The sequence below is a fragment of the Emydura macquarii genome, unplaced genomic scaffold (genome assembly GCF_026122565.2).
Source record: "Emydura macquarii macquarii isolate MOO-44397 ecotype Brisbane River unplaced genomic scaffold, CSIRO-AGI_Emac_v2 contig_1947, whole genome shotgun sequence".
Taxonomy (NCBI): domain Eukaryota; kingdom Metazoa; phylum Chordata; order Testudines; family Chelidae; genus Emydura; species Emydura macquarii.
In genome coordinates, this window is record NW_027132084.1 from 2,728,607 (window position 1) to 2,755,392 (window position 26,786).

The window sequence follows — 26,786 nt, forward strand, 5'->3', positions numbered from 1 at the left end:
CCTTCTTCATTTACTGAAAACTGGATTTTCTTCATGGAAACTGGGTTTTCGGTGCATGAAAAATTGATTTCAATTACATTTTCCATAAAATTTTCAATTTCACAAGATTGTTTTCTAGTTTGTTTGCTCTAATTGTATAGTTCCTGCCAGCGAGGTACAGTGGGGCTCAACTGATCTTATGCCCTGATCTTCCACTGCTGTGTGTCCAAAATAAATAAACACGGCTTTGTTGTTTTGTGTATACAGAGCAGCAAATCTATGTTACACGAGTGTGAGCTGCACAGCGCACCAAAGTGGTGTGCTCTAACTGCCCCATGTGGACTCGGCAGGCAGGAACTCAATGGCACCTTAAAATAGTTCTCTTTCAAACAGACAAACCCGAAATCAACTAAATGTCCAACTGATCTGTCGGCTCATGACATGTGTAATCCTATAATGTATTCATGTTTTTGCCCAGAAGAGCAATTTGTAAAGCAGCAGTTTTCTGTACATGAATTACCTCTGCCTGTACTCGATTACTTTAAAACCCTATAAAAAACGAAACAAACAAAACACATTGATTTTCATGGCTTTAAATGAACAAAATTAGCGACCAGGAACATGTTGAAAGAATGAAACTATAAAGCTGAATTAACAGGTACACGTACTCAGCACACTAAACACCGAACTTCAGTAGCAATGAAATAACATTCCCCAGATACACAGGACAAGTAAAATCCATAACACAAGATCAAATTCAGTGTGTGTCTTCAGCGCAGGAAGTAAAGGAAAAAATATTCATGGTTACTAAAAAAGGTTACAAAACCTAGCTTTTCTTTCATACAATTACAGTGTTTATTGGTTACAGCAGTTTTAATATAACATATTCAGTAAAGCAGAAATTGATATATGGCCTGAATGTGAAGTACCTTCAGAATCCACTCCACTTCATGGTCTGATCAGGTGCTCTGCAAAGATAAGAATAACTGGTAAGTATTCATGGGTTTCTCGGCAAGTTGTGGATATAAAGTGCCAGCCCCTGGAAGGATGGCAAGTCGAGACAGTCCCTAATAAATACATAATCAGTAGTAAGGCAGACACACAATCCAATGAAAGTATGTCTGGCTGAATCGAGTCTAGGCATACAGGAGAGAGCAGAAAATCTCTCCTGCAGGCAGCAGAAGTGGGGGGGTGGGGGGGTGGAGAGGAAGAGGGACCAGCCAAGTTTGGGCAGAGGTTTGTGTTCTGGTGCTATTTGAATTACCAGAGGAGCCAAGCACCAGTAAGGCTGGCCTTTAAAAAAAAATCATGGAGTGGTGCCCTGGCAACTCACGAGTGGGACACATAGTTCAAGCCCTGGGTTAGATCACAAGTGAGACTATATCTGGATATCTTGGCCTTGTTGCTATATGGCCACGTAAAAAAACCCAGCGTGAATTTTGCCAGCGATCACCTCCCCACAAACGGCAGCTGACAATTTGTAACTATCATCAGAGTAAATCAACTGTCCTGGCCCTGATATTATCAGTGCATTCATGATGAGGTGGATACTCTGGTCCAGTCTGGGGCCAGAGGGAGAGAGGAAAGGTATCTTATAATTAATTATTTTGTAATCCAACAATGTATTGGTGCCCATACCTGAAATCCTTCAGAAGATGTCCTAAAAGCAAACGCTTACGTTACTGTAAACCAACAAGATACCCAAATACATTAGAATGATCAAACCTTAAAACCCCACAAAATACAAAGCCACGTGAGTATTATTAATAGTAATTTATTATATCATCCATTATTTCAGTAGCAATTATTTGTGTTAGAATAGTACCATGGGGCCCCAACTAAGATCAGGGTCCCATTGCAAGGTGCAATAGGGGCATAGAGTAAGACAGAGGTCCTGCCATGAACACATGTAAATAACATAAACTGCTGAAAGGAAACACTAACATCTTCATCTTCAGTGATGAATTGTACTTATAGCATCACAAAACCATTGGCCAGAGCTCCACAGGACTGATGAGAGGCTAGGGGGAGAGGCCGAAGTGTAGGAATCATGTAAACCGGCCTAGCACTCTGAATACGTCCTTCTCTTCCCTCTCCCTGTACGCTGCGTTGCCCTTCTGTCAGTAAAGGCCATACATGGATTTAATAGAAGACTGAAAGGACAAAACAAGCCCTGAGAAGGAGATGGCTGTTTCTGTATGTGCCAAGTATCAATACGGTAACTGACCACATTAGGAATGAAAATTGGTGTCCAAAAAGAGATGCACAGCTGATCGTGTTCCTCAGCATTGTTCTTCTCACTGTACGAAGTCACTGCAGTTACTCTGGTCCAATCAAGCCATCCCTGTAGTAGATGCCTTTTACAGACAAGCTGCCAGCATTCATAACATTTTCTGTGTGTGCATGAGAGAGAGCTCAGCCTAATCAAATCCCGTGGATCTTGGATTGGCTTTCCCCTCTGAGGATCTGGAATCCAAGCTTTCTGTTTGGACTGGGATGAGGGGCACCATATGCTTGACATGTAAACACACTCCAGTACCAACAGGAGCTGTCGTTTTTGGCATGGGTGTGCAACTAGTGGGGATTATGTATCTTGATTTGCAGGCAGAAAAAATATCTACATTACAAAACCTATTTAAATCAGGAATAGCTGATCTGTGGGCTGGGAAGCAAACCTGGCTTGTGTTTATAGCTGGAGACAGACCCTTTGATGCTGTGGCCACAAACCAACTGAAGGAGAGTTTGGGTCATGGGGTCAGCATGATGTAACATTCATTTGGGGGTTAACTGAGGACAACGTGAGTGAGTCCCTTTTAAGGCCTAGCAGAAAAGGTTTTTAATCCCTCCAAATCCTAAAGTTTTGATGGCATGCCTGTGATGATGGGTATGTATTTGTAGTGTGGTAATGCCCAGGAGTCCCACTTGTGGACCCCACTGTGCTGCACAGACAGATAAAAAGGCAGCCCCTGCCCAGAAGAGCTAACTTAATAAAGACAGGGCAGGGCCGCCACTGGGTTAAACGGCCACTGAAGGCATTAGAGCTATGCCAACATAGGTCAGTTGGACTTGACGTGCTAAGCAATAAAAGCTTCCAAGGAGGCTAATATAAGGGCACGGCAATAAATATTTAGAACCTAGGAGCCGAAGAGCCGGTCCACGCTCTTCCTCTTTTGTCCCTCACTCCCGCTACCTCTGACATTCATTCTTGTTCGTTCGCTCTCCATCTTTTGCGTGGCACTACTCGCATGAGTAACGGCTTGTAAGACGGGGCCCAAGGCTTTCTATGGGGCTTGACCCACTGAAGTCAAAGGGGGTCTTTCCACTGACTTTGATGTTTGGATCAGCCTCATACTCCCTCATCAACTCAGGCGTCTAGCTGCCATTTGTTGTTTTCCTACTCAGTGAGTTCAGCGAACAGCAGCCTGCTTCTAATTAGTTTTTTCTTTCCTTTGAGATAATCATTCCTGCTGCTCCAACCCCCCTAAATTCTAAGGGACATCTCCCCTCACCCATTAGTATTAATAATGGAGAGCAGTTGGTCTGAATGCATAGGCTGTGGTTCACCAAGGTTAACTGCCGGCAGGGAAATGAGCCTTAATGGCCTTGTAAGTTTGCAAAAGTCAAATGAGTGTATTGTCATCTGGATAAATAGCTGTGCATGCTCATGCTGAAGAAGGGGGGGGGCAGATACAGAGACTACAGTGGGCAAAAAAGAACGCCAGATGGGGGAAGTTTCGTCTGCCTTGGACATTTTCTTCCTGTGACTAATACATTATTCATTCATAGTTGAGTGTGCAGAACAAACCCGGCTAAAAGCAGGAGCAGGAGCCGAGCACCGGCATTTATCCCAGCAGGGGGCAGGCACAGGCACTTCTCTGAAATCAAACTAAACTGCAGGCTGGTGCCACAACTTTGCCCCAGGTGCATGTTAGAGCAGCCACAGGGCTGCTCTAATATATACGGGCTGGAGCAGCTCCCTGTGGACCATTCCATCAGGCCAGGCCTGTCAGAGCACATCACCCTCTTCCTCTTCCATGCTGAAACTCTGCTGGGAGAAGTAAGTGGCTTCAATCCACACTTGTGAAAATTTTCAATTGCCTGATAATGGCAGCCTCAAGTCCACATTGCAACATTCCTCGTCTCCCTATCTCCTCCCTGTGTACCGCAGCTACTCAGTGGGGTTATCACTCCAGCATTGGTGCAGGCCTCTCATTTGTTCCTCACCCTTCCCTCCCCCAGTGCTATACTCTCCTGCTCAGACCTTGTGCCGCAATTTCACAGAAGTGCTGCATCGCCTCTCTGCCCTGTGCTCTGCTCAGATCTGGGCTACATCACTAAAGGAGCTCGCTTGTTTTCTACCTCCTGCTCCGCTCTGTTCCCTGCTCTGCCGTAGCTCCCTCCCATTTTTCCTTCCCATGCTGGATACTGAGAGCGCTACATCTAGCATATAATTATAGCAATAAGTATTATCATAAAACACCCCTCCCTGCCTAGCCATGGTACATGATATCCGACCTCCTCATTGGTACATTGCGGATCACTCTTGATCCCGGCCATTTTGCAGATGGGCATCAAGAGATTAGGAGAACCCACCTTAGATAGGGAGTAAGTCAGTAACAGAGCTGGGCAGAGAAGCTGGAAGTCCTGATTCCCCATTCCCTGCTTGAACAATTAGCCCCTGAGTCTTTGCTAGTGCTATTGATTTTGTGTGGCAGATGTTCAGCTACTATGGGGATGGGTGGCAGTAAAAAAACCCAAAGATAAGATAAAATCAATATTCTCTCTCGCTTACGAGGCTTTTTGTTGTTGTCCATCACCAAAGCATCCGAGCACCTCCAGCTAAAATGAATTGGCAACGGCAAAGTGGACTTCATATGGCCACTCCCATTTCCGGGTGGAGTATGAGACTGGATCGCTCCCACAGTTGTTTCAGGAAGGAAATGGCTTACCATAACACAGTATCTTTACTACCAAGACAGGGTGCACATGGTTCTGGACATTATATATACACATTGTAAGAGAGACCCCTACTCCACTGAGCTTACAATCACAACAGCCAAGGCAGGCAAAGGCTGGGAAAAAGACAATGAGATTACCCCCATTTTTTACAGCTGGGGAACTGAGGTACAGATGTATTAAGGGACTTGTCCAGGATGACACAGGGAGTCTGTAGCAGAGATGGGATTTAAATCCTCATCTCATGAGCCCTTCTCCAGAGCCTTAGTCACAAGCCCAGCCTTTCTGTCTGTCATTAGCTAAATCAAAGAGAACATTTATTATGTGAGAGATTTCAATTCCCTGAGAGATTCCCATCACAAAGAGATAGGAGAGGCCCAGAGCTTCTCAGGAAGTATTTGTCTGAGGTGAACTGAAGTGAAACCCTGAAACCAAGTGAAGTGAGACACAGAAATGCTGGTGTCTAGGACTGGTGGCAGCAGGAAGCCACCAACGCTAAAAGTTCCATGGGCCATTATGGGCAACTTAGCCGTGCAAGTGGAAATGTGCAGTGCAGCTTTCTGACTCTTACACTGGATGCTTGGCTCTGACTAAATAATCAGTGACGTTTCAGAATCTAGGGGTATATTTTCAATGCCAAAACATCTTTTGCTTCTGGGTAAGTTGACCCCAGTCTTTTTCCCCCTTCCACAATCACTTCCCCTAGCAGAGCGATATAGTATTAGAGGGCAATGACGGTTTTGTTTTGGTCACTTAGCTACCCAAATACACATCTAGTTTCATAATGTCAGGACACTGTTTCCCTGACGAGTCTGTCTCTTGTCATTTTTCTCTGCCTCCTCGCTCTGGAGCGACACTGGGTGTTTTTGCATGGAGCGACGGCTAATGGCCAACCCTGGACACAATTGCTTTTCCCACCGTTTTCTGTTTGATTCAGACAGTTGGCATATGCTCTGAACACACTCTTTCGAGTTTGTGTTAGAAGTGAAACTGAAGCTCTGGCAGGTAATCCAGCCCTGTGAGCAGCCTCGAACTGGACACCCACAGAGCCGCCAGCACCAGGAGCTAATGGGTTATACCTTCAACTAGTGTGAACTAGCATAGCCCCACTGTCTTCACTGAAACTGCGGATTTACACTACCAATGAATCTGACCTAAAAAGCTTCACTCCCCCCAGCTCCTTGTCCTCACACCCTCCTCTAGATCATCACACTACCTTTGGTCTGAAAGCCTGAACAGCCCACCTTGACTTTTACTCTCCACCACCCTATACAGCGCTCACATGCTACTCCAGAGCAAGGCTTTATGTACTCCTACACTGCCGACACAGACCACTATGCTTTTGGACAACTTTCACCAGAAACGGTAGGAAAGAAGAAAACTTGTGCAAGCTGGCAAAAAAAAACACTGATCCAGACAAGCTCAGCCATTAAGAATCCCTCTAAAACCTAAACCACTGGGATGAAGGAGGCAAAGGAATTCTCCTTCTCTGTCTCAGTAGCAGTGACATCACGCCCAGTAGAAACGTTCCAGATCATAAACTGATGCGTAAGTCCAGATGGCTTCCATTCAACCCCAGAGTCCAGGACCATCATCTTCTTTCACAAAGAAAATCACTCTCCTCTGGGATGGTTTTTGGGGCTTCCAGTATGTGGGCAAACTTCTCCAGGGCCACCGTCTTCAAAGGCATGGGGAGGGGAGGATTCAGGCAGAGATTACAAGGGGCAGAAGAGCTCTGACTTCACCCTGTTGCCTTGAAAAAAGGTTAAAAGCGCAGGCAGCGCATGATCTAATCTAAGTGACGTGAAACAGATGGCACTGAATAGCCACGAAAATTGCATGGCTCTCCCCATCAATGTGCTCTCTTCGCACTTTCAGCTGCATTAGTTCTGCGTAGCTACACGATGCAGACTCATTTTTGTATTTACCTATTTATTTTTAACAGATGAGTTGGTTTGCCTTGGGGGAGCGAAGCAGTTAGCTTAATAATCAGCAAACCTAGCTCTGTTAAGCAAGACAAATAAGGGGAGAGCGTGACATGCATTTTTTTCTGGAATCTGCCGAAGCTTCAGAGGAGGAGGAGGAGGTTTCCTGCTGTTGTTGGCTGCCATGAAAGTGACTCTCGTGATGACAAGGGCTTCAGTGTCTTTGTTCATCTCTTTGCAGCTGAGGCAGCTTTCAGAAGAAAGCAGCTTGTGGAGATCAACAGAGGTTGTGTTCCCATAGAGACTTTTTAGTCATCCTTTCATTGCAAAAAGGCCATTTTAAGGATTTATCTGAAAAGACACAGATACCAGCATTTGCAAGACTTACTTTCCCCGCTGCCCTCATGCCCAGTCTGTGCTCTGAAGCATTCTTGTGCACTCCATCAGTTTGGTTTGTTCTTTAATCCTTTCATGCCCATGCACAAGTCACCAGTTCTGCAGCGCCGTACAGGCCTGCATTTAGGAACTTTTCACCCGGTTCCACAAATCAGCGTGAGCTCAGAAAGTGTTAGACAAGAGGTATAAATCTCATCTTCTTTCTCCCATACTCAGAGCTAACAACACTCCCTTCTCTTTTGTACTCTCAGAAGCTTTAGGAGTGAGCGTGCAGGTCATAGTTTCTTTAAGGCAATCAGGCAAGATCCTCTAAGGCAGGGGTGTCAAACTCATTTGCTATGGTGGGCCAGATTTGAATTAAATGTACTTCAAGTGGGCCATACATGCCATAAATCGAAATACTAGGCACAACCATTTGTATGTAGTATTATATTTTATTTGCTAGATATCAGCGATGTAAAAACTGCAGTAAATTCACTTCTACAACTACTACTATTTTACCATTAAAAGAATCGATCAATGATTAAGAATTATAGTTCTACGCGATGCCCTGAGACCACACTGTCCCTCTCCCGCCTTTTGGAGCGCTGTGTCTCGTGCACATAGTGCTCCATGCGCTGCCGCTAGAGCACACAGATCTTGTGGCAGGGCGTGACATCTCACGGCGTTGTACCCTCTGGCAGCGTCCCGCGCTGGCACGAGATCTCGCGGCGTTGTACCCTCTGGCAGCAGCGCGCGACGCCGCCAGTGAGTACGACGCCACGAGATGTCATGGCAGCGCACGCTGCCTCCAGGGACGGACGAAAAAGGTTGGTGGCCGTATCCGGCCCACGGGCCGGATGTTTGACACCCCTCCTCTAAGATCTATTCAGCCACTATCCACTTTTCCTGGGGACAATGTGGCTGGCAGACTAACATTTGGCACTCTCTTCTTTCCGGAGGGAAGAGAGAGAGCGAATTACAGCTTTGTGTGTATACTGCATTAGTTTGGGAGGCACTCAGGAGAACATGGTGATGAGTGCTATAAGAGAACCTGGACACCAGGTACCGCCACTGCTTGGTACCGGACTTGATGAATCATCAGTTTGCTATAACCCATCTTATGTTCCAGTGGAAACATGTAGAACGTCTTGCATTCAACCTTCAATGTGGGTTAGCTATCAGTAGCACAAGTTGCTTATTCAGATCAAATTGGCAGAGAGGCAATTTCTGGCATGTGACTGCTTACGCAGTAGGGAATGTAGCTATAGTCTGGCTGGTGTACAAATTATATTTAACATCCATCCAGTATATCATTTCCAACTGGCAGCAGATCTACCAATAGCTACAGGGCAGTACTAGATCTTTGCCTCAGCACCTGGTTTAGCTACAAGCAACATTTATCCTCCTAGGTGAAAAAAGGACAGCATTGTTCACACGGAAGCTGGAATAGACCATTTAAATCTTAACAGCAAAGAAGCAAATGGAATGGACTAGATCAGTTTTTAAATCAAGCAGGATGTTTTGCTAAAAGATACGCTGTAGTGCAAACAGGAATTGTTTTGGGGACGTTCTATGACCCGGGCTAAGCATGAAGTCAGAGTAGATGATCTCAGTGGTCCCTTTTGGACATAGAATCTATGATTCTGCTCTGCACCCTTCCCGCCTCTAATAATTCTCTATCCCTTGAGTATATATCCTGGGCTTAACTGTACACGTCCTTGCATGGTGTGCACCAGTAAGGGAAAACACTAGTCTTGCTGCACTCCACTGAGTGGAAGTATGCTTCTGGTTCCACTGATTGGCTGTTCGTTGACTTCCAAGAGCATGCGGTGAATAAGCAGCAAGGGGAGGGCAGAGAAGAGGCCTATCTGAGAAGACCTGGGTTAAAGTGTGCAAAATGATAACTCGGTTCAGTGCAAGGGAGAGAGGGAGGTGACTGATTGTTAGGGCTAGACCCGATGTGACTACTGCGCAGCTCTTAGTTGTGCCATGCTTGTAGGGCGCGTATTTATCATTATGAGAACAATGAATTATTTGTTTTATTGGAGTGCCTAGGGCCAGGGACCCTGTGTGCTAGGTGCTGTAAAAACACAGCAGACAGCCCCTGCCCCGAAGAGTTTACAGTCCGAATAAACAAGACAGACCGAGAGAGGGAAAGCATAGAAGCAGAGTGAACAATATGATAGCGGCAAATGGGCTGTTAGTTGCATGATTTTTTGGTGTGTTGGGGGTTCAATTTGGAGATGATCAGCTAAATGGAAGGAAAAGCGAAGGGAAGTAGGATGACGAGGAAAGGGTGGGGGAGGAAGAGGGACAAGTGTGGAGGGAAGCTGAGGTAAGGAGGCTGTGAGGGAGTGGGGAGGTTGGAGCAAACAGCCAACCGGCACAGGGCCGAGGAATTCAGAGGACATTGTACAGTTCTGACTGGAATGTCCAGAGGTCCCTGCTGCTTCTGCCCCAATGGCTGGAGTCTCTGGCCTGCTCCTCTCCGCAAATTTTCCCCAAGGCAACATGGCGGGGGGCACACATCAGTGGTGGATAGACATAATGGCGCGGAACTCCACCATGTCCTCTCTCTAGTGTCTTCTAGTCTCCTTGATCAGTATCATCTCATTACCCCTAGTTCTATCTTCTTAGTCAGGGGTATTTCAAATGAAAGGAGGAGAAGTGTTGAGAAAGGACGTCTCATGTTACATGTTATCGATAGCAGTCGAATAGTTCCTGTTTAAAATTCTCCAGGTACTGTGTTGGTAAGCCCCTCAGGCACATTTTCTGTGTGATGTTCTGTATACATAGCAAAGTCATTTTCATTGCCTTCTCTACCATGGAGCAAATCCAGTCCTTAAATCAGCCTCGCTATAATTCCCAGGGTAATGGACTGCCTCCTGCCAGATTAATTTCTGTTCACTAACATTGTGTCTATCAATACACTAAAGGGAGCCGGAGGGGCTTGGGTGGTATCTTGTCTTTTCTTTTGAGAGGGAAAAAACTAATAAATATTAACAGCTACTGAAAGGCTGATTATTATTGTATATTCTGCATAGTGCCATTAGCTCCATTTATGCATATGTACAGTGACAATTTTGTTTATTCATTGTTTTAATTATTACCTTCTGGTATTTGAAGGTGGCAAAACAAAGAGGGAAGGAGGAAAAGGAATTATTTAGGGGCTCCAAGAGGTGTAGGAGAAGAAAGGTATGAAACTGCACTCAGGTACATTACTATTAGATAGGAAGCAATCTTTCCTAAGGGTGATGTCTATTAAACAATGGAAGAGTGTCTCAAGGGAAGTGGTGGAAGCCCCATTGCTTATAACTTTTTAAATGTCTTTTTGATACCACAGTGATTGGTGCCTTGGAAATAGCTAAGACAGAAGTTGGAAAACTGAACTGGACAAAGCATTGCATGGAACGATTATGAATCAACAGTGGGATGGAAAAGACCTAAAACTCCATCATAGAACCATAGAATCATAAGGTTAAAAGGAACCGCAAGGATCATCTCGTCTCACCCCCTGCCAAGACACAGGAACTGAATTTTCTGTAAAGAGGTCAATGTGGATTTCTTGATACTGAGTTGGAGACCTAATTTTAGGAACAGAGATAGGGCCTCCTGCATACCTGACAGCGCTTCTTCATAAGACCGACCCTTGAGCCAATTGTTATGGTACAGGAATACTACAATTGCCATTGTGTCTAATCTCATGATTGTGGATACTGTTTGAAAAGCACATGATTGTTGTTGTGGTTTCTGCTTGGTCTTCTACGCAAAGCAGCATTAGGATTTCCCTAGACAACGAACAGCAAGGCATTTTAGCACTGCCCTCGACTTTTGTCAGACTGATTCCATAACACCTTTCATTATTCATTATGGATTCAAGTAAAATATTAATCCTACATTTACTCCCGTTCACCAGCTACAAGGTGCTGCCCTCTCTTTAGGCAGAAAATTCTCTAACTCTAAGAAAATAACAATGGCACTGGAAAATAATATTTATTGTCAGTTTCCTCCCCAAAACTTTCCAGACTCCTGCTCTGGACCTACAGCCAGCAACTGCTAGGATGGCCAGAGTCAGGGATGCCATAGGTAGCTGTACTCCCGCTCCCTAGTCAATGTTCTCTTCTGGGCGGTGGCCTAGCATGCAAGCTCTTAGCAAGTCACTAACTCACCCAATCACTTGGGTCTGTCACCTTTTTTCATAAGAATAAGGATGCTAAGTGTTAAGCACGGAAAGCACTGACCCATGACTCTCAAGATCTGCTGCTGGAGTTGCCCTCCTTACTGGAGAGCCTGAGAACCAAAGGAGATAAATTCATAGCTTCCTAACTTTGAGTTCAATTGTGCCAGGTAGGCACACACCCCGTAGCACAGTGTACAGCACACAGTACAGGGGTGCTCAAGGAGAAATTCTGCCAGAGGGGACACCTCACCTCCCTGAATGAGAACGTAATTAAGTCTCCACATCTGATCAGTCCTCGGTCTGGGAAGAGGCTACTTTAAAGGGAGCTACTCAGTGCCAGCAGAGCTGGTGGTTTTTGCAGTGTAGACACCTGTTCCCTGGACACTGGACTGTGATCTGGTGATCTTTGTCCCCACCTCCATATCTGGCTTCCTCTTTGTTTGGTGGTGATAGCTTTCTGCAGAGCAACATGCAATGTCTAATGCATGTGTGAAATCTGAATGTGTTCATTTCCCCCAACAAAGCTTTTGGGGAATACCGCATGAGCATGCTGCAAGAAACAACTCCTTCTGCCCTGGAACAGATGGTGCCAGGTACTCAAACTAAAAACAGCATCAGCAGCAGCAGTGCTTAGTCCTGAAGGAGGAACGTTGCCTGGACCAAGCTGGGAGAGGTCGGCTACGAGTAGTCAGTAAACTCTGTGGTGCCCAAGTATCAAGATGAAGAAGATGCGGGACTATTATGAGGAGGATGGAAATGCTGATGGTTCATGCCATGGCATAATTTAGACCAAAATTCCCTCCTCTTTCCCCTTCCCCATGGGTGGCAGACATTTAAGGTAAGGCTGAAACACTGCTTAAAAAGCACTTACTTAATTAAATCTCAAATGCACAAATTGCTGTACACTCCGAGATACACTCTGTGGTACTTCCCACCTCAGGCTATACCTCAGCCATATGGCACTTTAATAGATGGTAGCTGAGGGAGACCTTTTTATTTTTAACAGATGGGTGGATGCTATTTACCGGGAAGAAAAAGGAAAGGGGAAAGAGAATGAAGGAAAGAAAAATGCAAAGTGCAACAGCTATTAGCAAGATGCACTATTTTTAACCATTTGTATTCGGCTCAGAGTGGGTGCGGTCTCGCGTTTCCGCTGTGTAAAGAGGAGAAATTTCTAGTGCCTCCCAAAATACTCAGCATGAGCCTCCTCAGTTTAGAATCCTAGAGATTTGTGGGTCAAGTCAATAGATGGGGAGTTTTCCTTTGATTAGGGATACAACCCAGCTCCCACTGAAGTCAATCAGAGTCTTACCATTGATTTCAGTGGGAGTTGGATCAGGCTATAACACTGCCAGCTCTGGGCCAGGATGAGCGCTTTAGAAGGCTGCTTTCCTTGCAGTTGCACCCCTTTGCGCTGTGAGCTCTTTAGACGTCACTTGCTAAGCAGGGTTGGGCTGTGACATTATTTGGATTGAAAATCTCAGAGGAGAACTCGGTGCTGCAGGAGGTATTGCTGATGACTCAGTAGGTGGTTTGCTTCTCTTTGAGTCACTGATGATAAAATGCTCAAGGACAAGACACCTAGTGGATTAATAAACTTTCAGAAAACTTCTGTAAGCCAACAGCATGGATATTAAGACTGGCACAGCATCACTGTAATAAAGGTCTGACTCACAGAGGTGCTGGTCAGAGACTGGTCTTTGTGGTTCCAGACACATGGCATAGGTCAGAGTTAACAAAATATGACATGATGGAGTACATCCGGACATATCTTCCTTTTAAAAAAATCTGATCAAATCAACCAGAATCAACCACCTCACTGGCAGAACCAACTCATGCAATACATATATGGAGACATCTAGGATGGAGGTCATCAAAAATGACCATCCAGGACCCCTCAACAGATGGAAGGCTTGTTCTCCGTATTTCTGGACACCTGGCAGTAATTTCTATCTCCACCGCTGAATGGCTTTCCCATCCCGCAGCACTTCTAGCTTCTCAAACGTTCCTTCTGCAGAGGACCTGTTCGACCACATTGGTGTGGATCTGACACGCCTCTGACCTGATATCTGTAGAGCCCAGGAGCAGCAGGAGGTCTGGATGCAGGACACAAGAGAGGTGTGGGGACAACACAGCTGGGGGCACAGAGTAAGCATGTGAGAGGTCTCAGTTGTGAGCAGGAGATGGAGATGGTTTTGACTGCTAGGGATCGTGCTATGTTAGTGGCCATCCTAGGTGGCTAACTCCATGGTAGGATCGGCAGTTGAGCATCTTGAGCAGAAGGAAGCATTTATCTCTGGCCTATCACTCAGGCACACCAGATCAGCTGCTTACGCCGAAGCTCCTCCTATCTCCCTGCCCCTTTCACCACCCATCTCCCTGGCACGTCACTCCTGGCTAGCATAGGGCAGCTTCCTGCTCTGCTTGCTGGCTTTTGAGGATCCCTTTCTTAGGTGCTGACCTTTCCCCATGCATTGTAGGAGAAGCCGATCCCTTAACTCCAGGCTAGAGATTCCCTGGGGCAGCAGGGCACCCAGGGTTAAGGCAATGAAACGCTTAGCACAGCAGTGCCTCAGTACCTTTGAGGATCTGAGCCCCAGTGTTGTCCTAATTTGGTTTAGATATCTTCTGGTCCTCATCTAGGACTGCCTCTGAAGGATAACCTGGGGGCGGATGCACTAGCCACTGTTCGGCACCCAACACTCTTTCCCACTTGCAGCGTCGAGAAATGTTGGCCATTCTTGCAACAGCATTGGTTTGGTTCCAGCTTCCAGGCACATAATTCTTTTGCAAGCACTTCAAGGTTCATTTTCTGTGGCTCAAGAAGCTGAGATACTGGCACCAAGGTCCTATTGTCCATAAGCTTCTGAACTGTTGCTTCTAATAAAGCACTCCAAGGTGTATTGTCATATTCGACGGAATCCCTGAAACCACCAGATTTTTTTTTTTAAATCAAGGGTTTTTTTTTACTATTTGTACCAACTTTTCTGATGACGCTTGATGTAGTAAGGGGTTGATGTGCTGTGAACAGTTTATCAAAACAAACTGCTGTCATGATTCACTATGTAAGTGTGGACCATCATTTGTTATTTTAATAACTCACCTGGAAGCCCAAGGAAAGCAAATTATGATTAACCTATGTTATTTCATTATTACTCAGGGTACTCTGCAATAGCTCAATTTTTAAAACCATTAAGCACTCCACTCCACTAACAAGTGGTAGTTTTTCCAGGTTAATTCTAATAGATCTAGGCCACACTTGGCTTAAGGGTGAGGAAGAATCTATTAGCGTTTCATCGGTTCTTTTGCATTCTCTTTCTTGTACTGATTGCAGACTTCACACTTGAACACCTTATCCATCATGGCAGCATTCATACGTGACCACAGCAGGACACGCGAGCTCTGTTCTTACATTTTTTAATACTTTGGGCACTGCAGATTTTGCTATTTTCATCCCCTTATTCAAAGTAAAAAATTTTTATGACCCACTTAAATGTGCTACAGAAGAGGAAAAAATATATCAGTGTTAAGCCTGTATAATTTATATATGCATGTGTGTGTGTGTATTTTGTGAGGCTGAGAGAGAATACTTGACCTTGAAGGGTGACGGTGCGTGGGGAGTGTAATTGTCTTAGCTTTTCATTGTAATAAAATTTTCAACATCTCACAACTGCCTTGACTGCCTTTTGTGACCTCCCCCCCCGGGTCACTGCAGGTATAAGGATTATATTTTTCACCAATGCTAGTTGCCTTGTATTCCGTGTCTTAAACTGACCAATGCTGAGTGGTTCAACAGAAAGCATAAAATCCCAGTGATTAACCAAATTGCAATATCATATCATTATTCATTTACATTATAATGAGTAGGATTGAGATTCCATTGCAGAAACTGCACAAACATAGAGATAAACCTGCTTTCTGCCCTGAAGAGTTTACAGTATAGTGGAACAACATATGAAGAGGGGTGGAGAGGGACACCATAATATATACAATCTTATATACATATATGTTTGTTATTTGTTTTTCAGTTTTAGCTCAACAGATTTTAAGGCCCAGTGGGACCAATATGATCATCACATCCTATTATATAAGCCAGGCCAGAGAATTTCTTCTAGTAGTTGTTGTTTCAAGCTCAAGAATTTTTTATGGAACTAGAACATATCTTTTAGAAAGCCATCCATTATGCTGTACCATTGATACACACTGATACCCTAAATGTCCCTCAGTCTAACTATTTAAACACAGGCTAATTTTCTGTAGGCTTTGTGGTAGAACTCGATTTTGGAGAAAGGATTTGAAAGAGGAGAGGTAAAAAGACTTAAAGATCAGCTTGTGATGGGAATTCCTTCCTGATCCTTAGCTGGGTATCAGTTCATGCCTTGAAGCATGAGGATTGAGAATCCTTAATATTTATCTCTTAGCTAGTGTAACTATAGGAGCTATTTTCACTAATATGAATGTTAATCCATTTTTGAAAATAATACAATATAAATTTGCTTTGTTGGTTTCACATTTTCAAACTCCACCCAAAGTTGGCTCTAATATGCTTGCCTTTGCCTTATCCCTTTCTGTTTCTTATAATTGGTGCCAGTGGGAGGATTAAATATCATTTAAACGCTCTATTTAAATTGGTTTAATTCCCCCACCCCCTCCAAAAAACTGCAATTGTTCTAAAATATAATAAAATGTGTAACTTGCCTTAAGCAAATTATCTCTTGAAAAAGTATTTGCAGAAATGACAACACAGGCAGTGTCCATCCTCAACTCCATGCCTCCAGCATCACATTTTGACTCTTTAATGAAACATTATGCGAAAGAAAATCTAAATATTCCTTTGCAGACACGCTCAGCCACGTCTGCCATATGTTGCTTGCCTTCAAGTATTTGCATTTGAAAGCCTTTTGCTATCTTGCCTTCAGATCACATTTGAATAAAAGACCTCAGAAGAGACAGCTTTGAAGAAGAAACATCTGTCGGGGCACTGGTGCAACACGCTGGAGGTGGCCTCATGGAGCTGAATGTTTCACTGTAGTTACTCAGGCTCTCCACCGGCAGCAGCTCTTTAGCAGAATTTTCCAAGCCTCGGTGCACCAAAAAAAAAGGACGAACTAAACATTCACCCTCCTGGGAGGGAAGAGCAGGTGTAGGGAAGGCGCTTAAGTAAGTGCCCATGTTGGTATGTAAATTTGGAATGCCACCTTGCAAGGTGTGTGCATGAGCCCTGTCTGGGCACAAAGGTGTGCTCTAAATCTGCATTGTAGTATTGCCAGCAGTGAGCATGTCTGAGGGACCTGCTCCATTTACAGAGGAAAAGGCAAGAGTATTGGCCAGACAAGGAGAAAAAGCTCTGGCTACCAAGTTTTGGGCCAACTGCTGTTTATCGTACTCATACAAGCAGCCCACTGAAAATCAGCGGGGCTACTTGTGAGTAAGGCAAGGAGGATCTGTGTCAGAAACCATGATGGGGATGGTCAGATCTAATGGTCAGAGCCACAGCAGTCATGCCTAATGGTCAGAGCCAGACTCAGGAGTCCAGAGCAGGGCTGGAGCAAGGCTGGAAAGAGAGCGAGACTGGAGCAGGACCAGGAACAGGGTGGGAACAGGAGCAGGGCTTGAGCAAGACTAAGAACTGGCTGGAGAAAGAGCTATACTGGAGCAGGTATGGCTTGGGGAGTCTGTTGCCACTGTCAGGCAGCAGAGAGTTTCAAGCCCTGGAGAGTCACTGAGCAGCCTCAGCTGCTACTCCTCCAGTGAGGTTTATGTACTTGCCCTGAGAGTCACCAGACCAGTTCCTGGCTTGTGGATTAGCTGCAGCCTAGCACAGGAGTGACCCATAACCTTACAAACTGGCCCTTTGCATTTAACAGATGAATCAAACTAGGAAATTTGTCCCTTTTCCCTGTACACTGCTGTTCACAGAGACGGCCCATCAGCAGAAGTAGAGTCCCAGGTTTTGTTCTGCTTTGTAAATCTAGGCACTGATGACCAGGGAGCTGCCTTGCGTTTCTCCTTATCTAAGGCGTGTCCTTTCTATGCAGCAGGCAAATGTTGATATGGCTGCATGGCCTGTGATTCCCTCCGATGGCTCCACAAGCCTTAATTTTTATGCCTCTCCTCTCCAACGGGCAATTGACCAGCAATGGCGACTTTTGCTATCTCTTGCCTTGCCATCCTGGATTATATGCCATGCCACTGTAGGCCTTGGTTCTATTTGCATTCATTCATTTCATTTTCTATTGTCAGTATCCTTCGGATGCTTGGTGTGCACCAGTCACTTTCTTTTACATGACCCACGTTGGGACAGAAGGGATGTATCACTATCTCCTGTCACGGATTGTTTTGGCTGGCAGGTAGTCTGAGTATCACCTCTTTGTGGAAGAATAAGTGCTGCTCTTGGATGGAAAGTGTTTCCATCCCCCTTTTGTAGATGGGATGGCCCTGAGATACTGTCGTGATCAAAAAGGAGTACAAGGATACTGTGTCCACAGGCTTGAGAGAGGGGAGCTGTCAGAATTTTGAAGACAAGTTCAGATGCCAAATGAGAGTTTTACAATCCAATGGGTGTTACAAGAGTGGCAGGCGTGTGTAACACCAACATCCCCTTTCAGACAGGATTTATGAGGGATATGATCTCACTCAAGAGCCTTTTGTTTTTAAGTGACTATAAACACTGGGATTCTTTAGTTTTTCATATTCGGGCGGGAGGGGGAGAGTGTGTTGTTTTTTATGTTCCCAGTTAATAGTGTTTTGTTACATGTAAACTATTAAAAATGATTAATTGGTAACATCAAATGTTGTAACAATGGCATTAATCAATATAGGAAAATCAAAGCCAAAGTTACTCTGTTCCAGACTCACTCTGCTGTGCTGTAGCTATTGCTTTGTTGGGGGTCTCAGAAAAGCACAGAATCTTGGAAGTTTTATGTGGCCCAGCACTTGAGTATAAAGACGTGTTAAGTTAGAATAGGGTCACCTTAATCCTGCGTTTCCTGGCATTGGTGGGTTCAAATAAAAGGCATTATTGTAACACCGGGCTGTGCTTTTTGTTTAATTTCAAGGTGAATTAAAAGGTGAATCTATGAATTTTTTTTTCAAACAGGAAAAAAAAAAGATGTAGATGCCAAATAATGGAGAGAATAGGAGAAGAATTAAACATTGCAGACAAATACACTGTAAAACAAAACTGTTTGGAACCTGTCCTTCCTTTATTTACCTGACAGGCAATTGGTTCAAATTCCCTTTTGCACATGTGGGATACTCCACTGCACTAGACAAATTGGCTATTGAATTCAGGAGCCTCTGTTTCAATTGCAACAGCTAAACCCAGCAGTTTGAAGAATATATTGTTTGTATTATTACCCTAGCACCTAGGATCCGTAGTCATAGACCAGGACCCCACTGTGCTAGACACTGTACAGATATAGTACAAAAAAGACAGTCCCTGCCGCAAAGACTATACAATCTAAATATCACACCAGAGAGAGCAGAAAGAAACAGATAGATGGGAGGTGTACAAGGAAACAGTGAGTCAGTACTGGTCAGCATGATAGACAGTGGTCTCAGCACAACAGTGGCCTAACTGTTGTCAAACTCTGTGTAGGCATTGCAGCAAAGGAGAATTTTATAGGAGAGTTTTAAAAAGACAATAAGGTAGAGCTTTGCAGATGTTTATGGAAGCTCCTCTGAAGCATGAGGGGAAGCATGTGAGACAGCACGAAGATGCTTCTTTGAAAATTTAACAAGTGGGCAATGGAGGCAGGAGTCGATATCTCAATAGTGAATGAGAGATCAGAGGTAGGGTGGGGACAGGCTGGGAAAGGCTTTGATTTAGGTCTTCCGGGAGAAATCAAAATTCAGCAGGTGAAAAGGCTTTTAGTTCTCACAGCCCAAATTGGTGCTAAGCACGCTATAGGGTGGAAGGATTAACAAACTGTTTTTAGCGGTGGAGTCATGTTTCTAGAGCAGGAAAGCCCTGAGTCAGCAAGGCATCAAGCAAAGACTGGAAGTTAGTCAGATAAATGTTTTATCACCTTCCCTGCCTCCCTTACACAAAGTGTTTCTAAAACAAAACTGGTTACCAAGGAGCTGCCTTCATAACTTGCCTAAGCAGAATCTTGTTGTTTTGGGAGTTAAATGGAAATCGGAAAGTGAAATCTTTCCTTTTTGTTCCCGTAATTGCCAGACAAAGTGCAATTTTCTGTACTGCTCTATTGACCAGATGCCCTTGTCATTCACCGTCTGACTATAGTAATGGAACCTGACATCCTCTTTGTTGTTCCTCACCATGTTTGTGTGAGTCACCAGGCAAAATGAATCAGCTAAAAATATACTAGGAACAGCTGGGGTTGCATTAAATAACAAAGCTATAAAATATCCTTTGTCTAATAACTTTCATTTTTTCAGACCTGAGGCTCAAAGTTTTCTGGATGTGCTATGTTCACTCAACAATGAAGCTATTTGCTGGACAAATCATGTATTTAGGGTGGGATGTTCCAAAGCACCTACAGCCAGATTTGTAAAGACATTAAGGATATCTAGTTGGATTTTCAAAGGTGCCTAAGCCGGTTAGGTGGCAGGCACCTAAAATCTCACTAGATGCCTACTTACATCTTTAGGTGCCTAAATTCCTCTGAAAATCTGGCTCCTAGTGAGTTAGGAGGCAAGTTACTATCACAGTCAAAGGGACATGCTCCCCAGGCACTTATGTGTGGGGAAAACTCAGCCATAGTTTAACAGCAAGAAAAAAGATAATCGTTAATGGCTGCTCTCGTTGAATCTAAACCACCTAGATGCAGGAACTCCTTTTCTTTGTTTCTGTTGCTTAAGTGTGAATTTCATCCACATACAGATGGTATGAATCACTTAAGCCTTCGAAATAGGATGTCAGTAGTGCACAGATCTTGTTCTGGTCCTCTGCAGACAGGTGAATTTCACCCAGTAAGAATTGTGTCCAAGGAAGTGTGGCCACCTTGAACATCCAGTTCATCTTCACTCTTTGTACCACGTTGGAGACCTTAATGAAGAACTATAGATTAGTTCTTCCAGAACTAGAATATTGTGTTTAGTTCTAGACACTGCATTACCCAAAATTTGTCCATGAATAATTAAGAGGATGAAAAGATTGATTCATAAAGAACAATTAAAGGAAATTAATATCTATAAATGACTTAATATGATCAGAGTTTACAAGCATTTGAAAAAAGGTAAGCACGAAGGAGGGAGGTGAATTACTTCAGGTGGTACATGCAGATTTAGACCTAGAAACTATGGGATGGCTAAAATGATTGGGATGAGAAAAGAGACTGAAAAGATTGGGACTGTTTACTACAATCATGAGATGAATTACAGGGTCTATGATAGTTAATTGCACATAAAGTAATTAAAGCTCTAGAGAAGTTAGGTCAGAAGTTTCTGTTCTTCCTGCCTCAAAACAAAAGAGCAAAGGACCACTCCATAAAACTGAAAGACTGCAAATTCAAATCTGAGAGAGCTTGAGGAAACACCTTTTCATATGTGTAATTATCCTGTGGAACTCATGGACACAGGATGTCATCAAAGCTAAGAACTTAGTAGGGGTCAAGGATGGATTAAACATTTCTATAGATAACAAGCATATCCACAGTTATAATATGCAAAGCTAAAAACAATTTTTTAAGGGATATAAAAGCGCATTCTTCAGGGTTTAAGCCAATCTCTTGTTATTAAGGGTTACAATGAGACTTTCATGACCGATGTATTATGTCACATCTGCCTACTGCAGGGTTCTTGTACCTTCCGCTAAAGCCTCTGGTATGGGCCGCTGTTGGAAACAGTGCACTGGCCTAGATCAACCCTGGGTCTCGTCCATTATGACAATCCCTATGTTTCCTACATACATTAAGCCAAGAAAGTTTAAGCCTGAAAAGGAAGTAAAACTCCTAACATAGAAATCTATTAGACTGTAGACCAGAAGAGCCGGGAAAATCCTATCACAAAGGACATTTAAAACAAAATCGGACAAATCACTGATAAGTACTATCTTGTGCAGAGACTAGAATCCCTTCATAATATGGAACAACCAAACTTTGGCAGCAAGATAACCAAAAAGATTTTTTTCCATCCCCAGGTTCTATGATTTTATGAAGGTAGGAAAATTTTACACGTGCACTTTTATTATAAATATTCGTTCACCATGTGGCCTTCTGGGACACCTATCTTATTTTCTTGAGGGCCTTCGGGAGTGAGAGGTCATGCAATCTCACTGAACTTTGCTGCTCCAAAATGCATGGCATGGCATGGCACTCATTCTCAATAGGAAACAGCAACATTGAGCAGAAGTCACAATTTGAGTTCTGTTTACTCACAAGTGTTCATAAGGTAAACACAGACAATATTGTCTTATATTTCAAGAGGACAGATAAGTTATTCCAGCTGTTTGAGGCCGTGTTCTAGCATAAGTAAAACCAACAAAAACAGCTTTAAATTTACAGGGCTTGCCTGAATGCTAAAATGTTGACTTGGGGGTGAAATTCTCCTCTGTGCAGAGGCCCAGTACAAAGTCTTATTTAAGTTCTCAAAAATAGAGCTGACGTGAGATTTAAGTGCTGCCTACGTGTTGCGCTGGCCTTCTGAACAGGCATGAATTTCATTCTGGGTGAGACTCATGGGAAGAGTAACTTGATTAATTAGAAGGAACTCGGGGAGAAAAGCAGATGAGGAAATTGAGGCACAGTGAGGTTAAATTGTAGAGACAGGCAGAGGCTCTCAGAATCCTCTCGTCTAGTTTTCTGCTCTAACCCAAGATACAGCATTCCTACTGGCCTCTGTACAGCTCTGATTTCTGCAGTTTTTGTTGCCATTTACTGTTCCATCTAAAGATCTTTCTTCACCTTTTTCTGTGTGTGTGTTGCGGGGGGGGGGGGGTGCAAATTTCTGATTATTTTTTTATCTTTGCTTGGCACTGATTGTTAATATCTCATTGTTGAGTATGACTGGAATTTCCAAACACATCTTCCTCCTTTTTCCCAAAATGCGGACATTCTTATCTATAATTTATTCCTTTAGATTATCACAGGGTGGTGCAATCATGGTTTGTTTCCATTTTGCCATACAGTCTGATTTTTGTTTGAATTTCTTGGTGGAAGACTTAACTGTTTAAAGAGAAGTTCACACAATTTTGCTGGCTACAGTTTACCAATCAGATGTGAGAGTATGGCCTAGTGGCTGGAATAGGGGAGTGGAAATCGGGATTTGGGGCTTTATCCCATGCTTTGCAAAAAAATTTCTTTGTTGCTTCAGACAAATCATGTAATTTCTGTGTGCTTCTCTTTTCCTGAACCTGTAAAACGTATTTTACACAAATGGACATCATTACTAAATGCTCAGCATTTACCATGAGTGAGTGAGACTAGTCAATCTATCACTCTGGGTGTAGGAAGCTATTAATGGGAGCTCTGTTTGAGTAAGGACTGAGTACAAACTGAATAAGGACCTCAGGATGTGGTGAAATGGGAGCTTTGCCTGATCAAGTATGTTGAGTTTAGGTTCATTAATTGCAGGGAAGGTTAAGAGTTATTATAGGCAATTAAAGTTAGTTAATAAAGGTGCAGAGAAGTATAAATGGCTCACCCAAAGTTATACAAGAAGCAAATGACAGAATTAGGTTTGAACCCAAGAATCTGAGAATAAAAAGCTTGAAATTCTGTTACCAAAACAGTTGACGACAGTGGGTTGGTTCTGTGTGATTTGTTTTGTACTCATTTCCCGTATAACTAGGTGCTGTGCAGAGGGTGCCAATCTTTATGCTGCTGCTGTACACATTTATTTTAAGCCTGATTTCCTAATCCCCAAGGCTTTATCTCCATTGTCATGCAGTTTATCTTGTATGTACAATCACTGGTTATCTCTTGACAGCAGGAAGAGTGAATTGGTTTTGTCAAAATCTCAGCAGTTACCAATTGCATTTTCCTCCTATTTCTCTCCATTTTGCTGATGATGCATTTCCCTCCAATCTTGTAATGTCTCAGTGTATCAGTATTTCTCTAGAATTTTACTTTTAACAGTTTACATTTTAACAGGCTTGCCAGACGGCACCACTCACTCCTAGCTATGTTAGAACCTTGACTCATGCATGTGTGTGTCTTCACATAACTCTAGATTATGGCAATTCTCTATTTATTGGTCTCCCCAGATCACTTTATTAATAGGTTCTTAATCAGCAGTTCCACTGTAAATATTATTAAGGTTATCCAGACCTTGTTAACTTTTGATGGATAGTTAAACTGTGCTTTACATGGGGCTACCCTGTCAAGCCACTTGAAAAGTACAGCTGATGCAAAATACAGCTGTATGCATATTTTGCAGTATTTATTGCAGGGAATGCATTGTATCTGAATTCCATGATTTGTATGGTCTGCCAACTGATTTCCAAGTGTAGTGTGAGGTGTTGGTTTTGACTTATAGATCCCTAAATGGTTTGGTCCTAGCTGTGAGACCATGATTGAATCCACTGCAGTGCAATCTGCCGTGACATCTGAGATACCATAAGAGTCCTTTGGATCAAACGGAAAGGGATTAGTGGCAGGGAATCTGTGGTGAGGAGATGCAGAATCTGGAATGCATTCCTCCTTCCTCTATGGCGCCAAAAGAATCTGGATTTGGTCACCTTGGGGGCTTGCTAGGAAATCTTTCTATTTCCAAGGCACCTCTTGACGTATGGGAGGGAGCTGCATGGGGTTTTGAATAAACTGAAGGGGAAAAGTTTATTTTGGGGGGTGGGGAAGCCTTTTGATCTAAAGAGATTGGGATGTCCTGTACCCATAATTGTACTGAGTCAGATTACAGGAGACTATGATTTAGAACGGCTCATTACTCTTGGGGTCCGTGTACACTGCACACACCCTAACACAGGTAGAAACAGCAGCGTAAATGGTGAAGCACAGCTTAGGTGAGTACAGGGTAGGCCTGTACCCCACACAGCTCTCTACTTGTCCAAGCCATGCCTCCCATGCTTACACTGCTATTTTTAGAAGCGTAGCGCCCCACTGCTGCCAGGGAAAGGTTCCAGTAGCCTGAAAGTCTCTGGCAGGGGGAGGCAGCGGGGAAAGGCCGTACAGCTCCCCGCTGCTGGAGCCTTTCCTCATTGCCTCCTTCCTGCCACAGCCTTTCCTCACCGCAGTGAAAGGCTCTGACAGTGGTGAGCTGCCGGACCCTTTCCCCGTTGCCTCAGACTGTCATTGACACACGTAGCTAAACACTGCCGTGTGGACACCGCTTGATTTTTTTCACTGCAGCATGTAGCTACACATACCCTATACGCCACTGCCAGCGGTGTGCAGTATCGATCTAGCCTTCAAGTGTGCACAGCTGAAGTGCAGGCAGGCAGCAGTGTTCCAGGCTCTAGCACAGAGACTGGACACCAAACTCAGCAATGGGGTAGGAAGGCATGCTGTGGTGAGACTCAATGGACACACAGCAGAGTTAAACGCTTGTACCAGTGTGACCATAAGTGGCAAAGGGCCCACTGTACTGTAACTCCTCTCAGCTCTGACACACTCACTGCACCTTACATATTGCAGTCTTAGTATTTACCTGTAAAAGTGTTGTGTGCTATATCAAAGGAAAGCTGGTGACACACCAGCCATTAATATCATTGCATGATGTATGTACACATGGTGTGTAAAGAGTTATGTCTGTGTGCTGGAAATATGTACCTAAAATACACTTTACCAGCAGAGATGACAAACACATTTGTCTTAGACAAAGACTTGTTGAGTCGCCTGTTTGCCTTCATTAGCACAATGGAAGAAACACCGCAATCTGAACATATGAATGTCCATACTGGGTCGGACTAATGATCAGTCTAGCCCAGTATCTGGTCTTCCAACAGTGGCCAATGACAGATGCTTCAGAGGACATGAACAGACCAGGGCAATCATCAAGTGAGCCTCCCCTGTTCTCCAGTCCCAGCATCATCTGGCAATTAGAGGTTTAGGGATACCAAGAGTGAGGGGTTGCATCCTTGACCATCTTGGTTAATAGCCACTGATGAACCTATCCTCCATGAGTTTATTGAAATCTTATTTAAATCTAGTTATAGTTTTGGCTTACACAACATCCCCTGACAACGAGTTCCACAAGTTGACTGTGCCTTGTGTGAAGAAATACATCCTTCTGTTTGGTTTAAACCTGCTGCCTATTTATTTTCATTGGGTGATCCTGGTCCTTTTGTTATGTGAAGTGGTAAATAACACATCCTTATTGACTTTCTCCATAGCATTCATGATTTCATAGACCTCCGTCATATCCCCCCGTAGACGTCTCTTTTCAAAACTGAACAGTCTCAGTCTATTTAATCTCTCCTCATATGGAAGCTGTTCCATACCCTTAATCATTATTGATGCCCTTCTCTGTACCTTTTCCATTTCTAATATATCTTTTTGAGAAGGGGTGACCAGAACTGCATGCAGTATTCAAGGTGTGGGCATTCCATGGATTTATATTGTGATATTATTTGTGTACTATCCTGTGATCTATCACTGTATAATAATATAATAGTGATAGAGCACAGGATCTGGTTCTCATGGGGGACTTCAATCACCTTCACATCTGCTGGGAGAGCAATACAGCAGAGCACAGACAATCCAGGAAGTTTTTGGCGAGTGTTGAAGACAACTTCCTGGTGTAAGTGTTGCTCCTCTTGACCTGCTCCTCACAAATAGGGAAGAATTGGTAAGGGAAGTAGAAGTGGGTGGCAATCTGGGCAGCAGTGACCATGAGATGGCCGAGTTCAGGATCCTGACAAAAGGAAGAAAGGAGAACAGCAGGATACGGACTATGGACTTCAGAAAAGGAGACTTTGACTCCCTCAGGGAACTGATGGGCAGAATCCCATGGGAGGCTAATATGAGGGGAAAAGAAATCCAAGAGAGCTTGCTGTATTTTAAAGAAAGCTTATTGAGGGCCCAGGAACAAACCATCCCGATGTGCAAAAAGAATAGCAAATATAGCAGGTGATCAGACTGGCTTAACATCTATGAATCATGGATCCCCATTGATGTGGAGTTGGTGACACTAAGAAGTGGTGGCAGAAAACTGCCTTAGACAAGTATTGTAACCTCCTGAGTTAAGTTTTAGTCACTAGAAAGCATAATTGTATTTTTGTTTTATTTTTAATCTTTTTCTGTTTCTATTATCTCTGCTTAGTGTCAGTCAACTCTCTGTTCTTTATTAATAAATGTTTCCTTGTTTTATTATAAATTCGTCTCAGTGCTGTGATATTAAAGTGAGATGGGAATCCACAGCTGAGCCTACAGGCTGCTGTGTATTCTGTCTCTTTGGAGACACAGAAGTTGGTATTTCTGTGGTCATCCAGAGACAGGGGCTGAAGG

At 43.8% G+C, this 26,786-nt stretch overlaps 1 protein-coding gene across 1 annotated transcript in view; it reads right to left on the bottom strand.

Moving 5' to 3' along the window:
* Window positions 1-556: 556 nt before the first annotated feature.
* The window catches only part of TSNARE1 (t-SNARE domain containing 1), a 565,000-nt gene continuing 538,770 nt past the window's right edge, over window positions 557-26,786 (bottom strand). The window contains exon 11 of the mRNA XM_067558348.1: window positions 557-947. The gene's annotated coding sequence lies outside the window, so the exon portion shown is untranslated. The remainder of the gene's footprint in view (window positions 948-26,786) is intronic.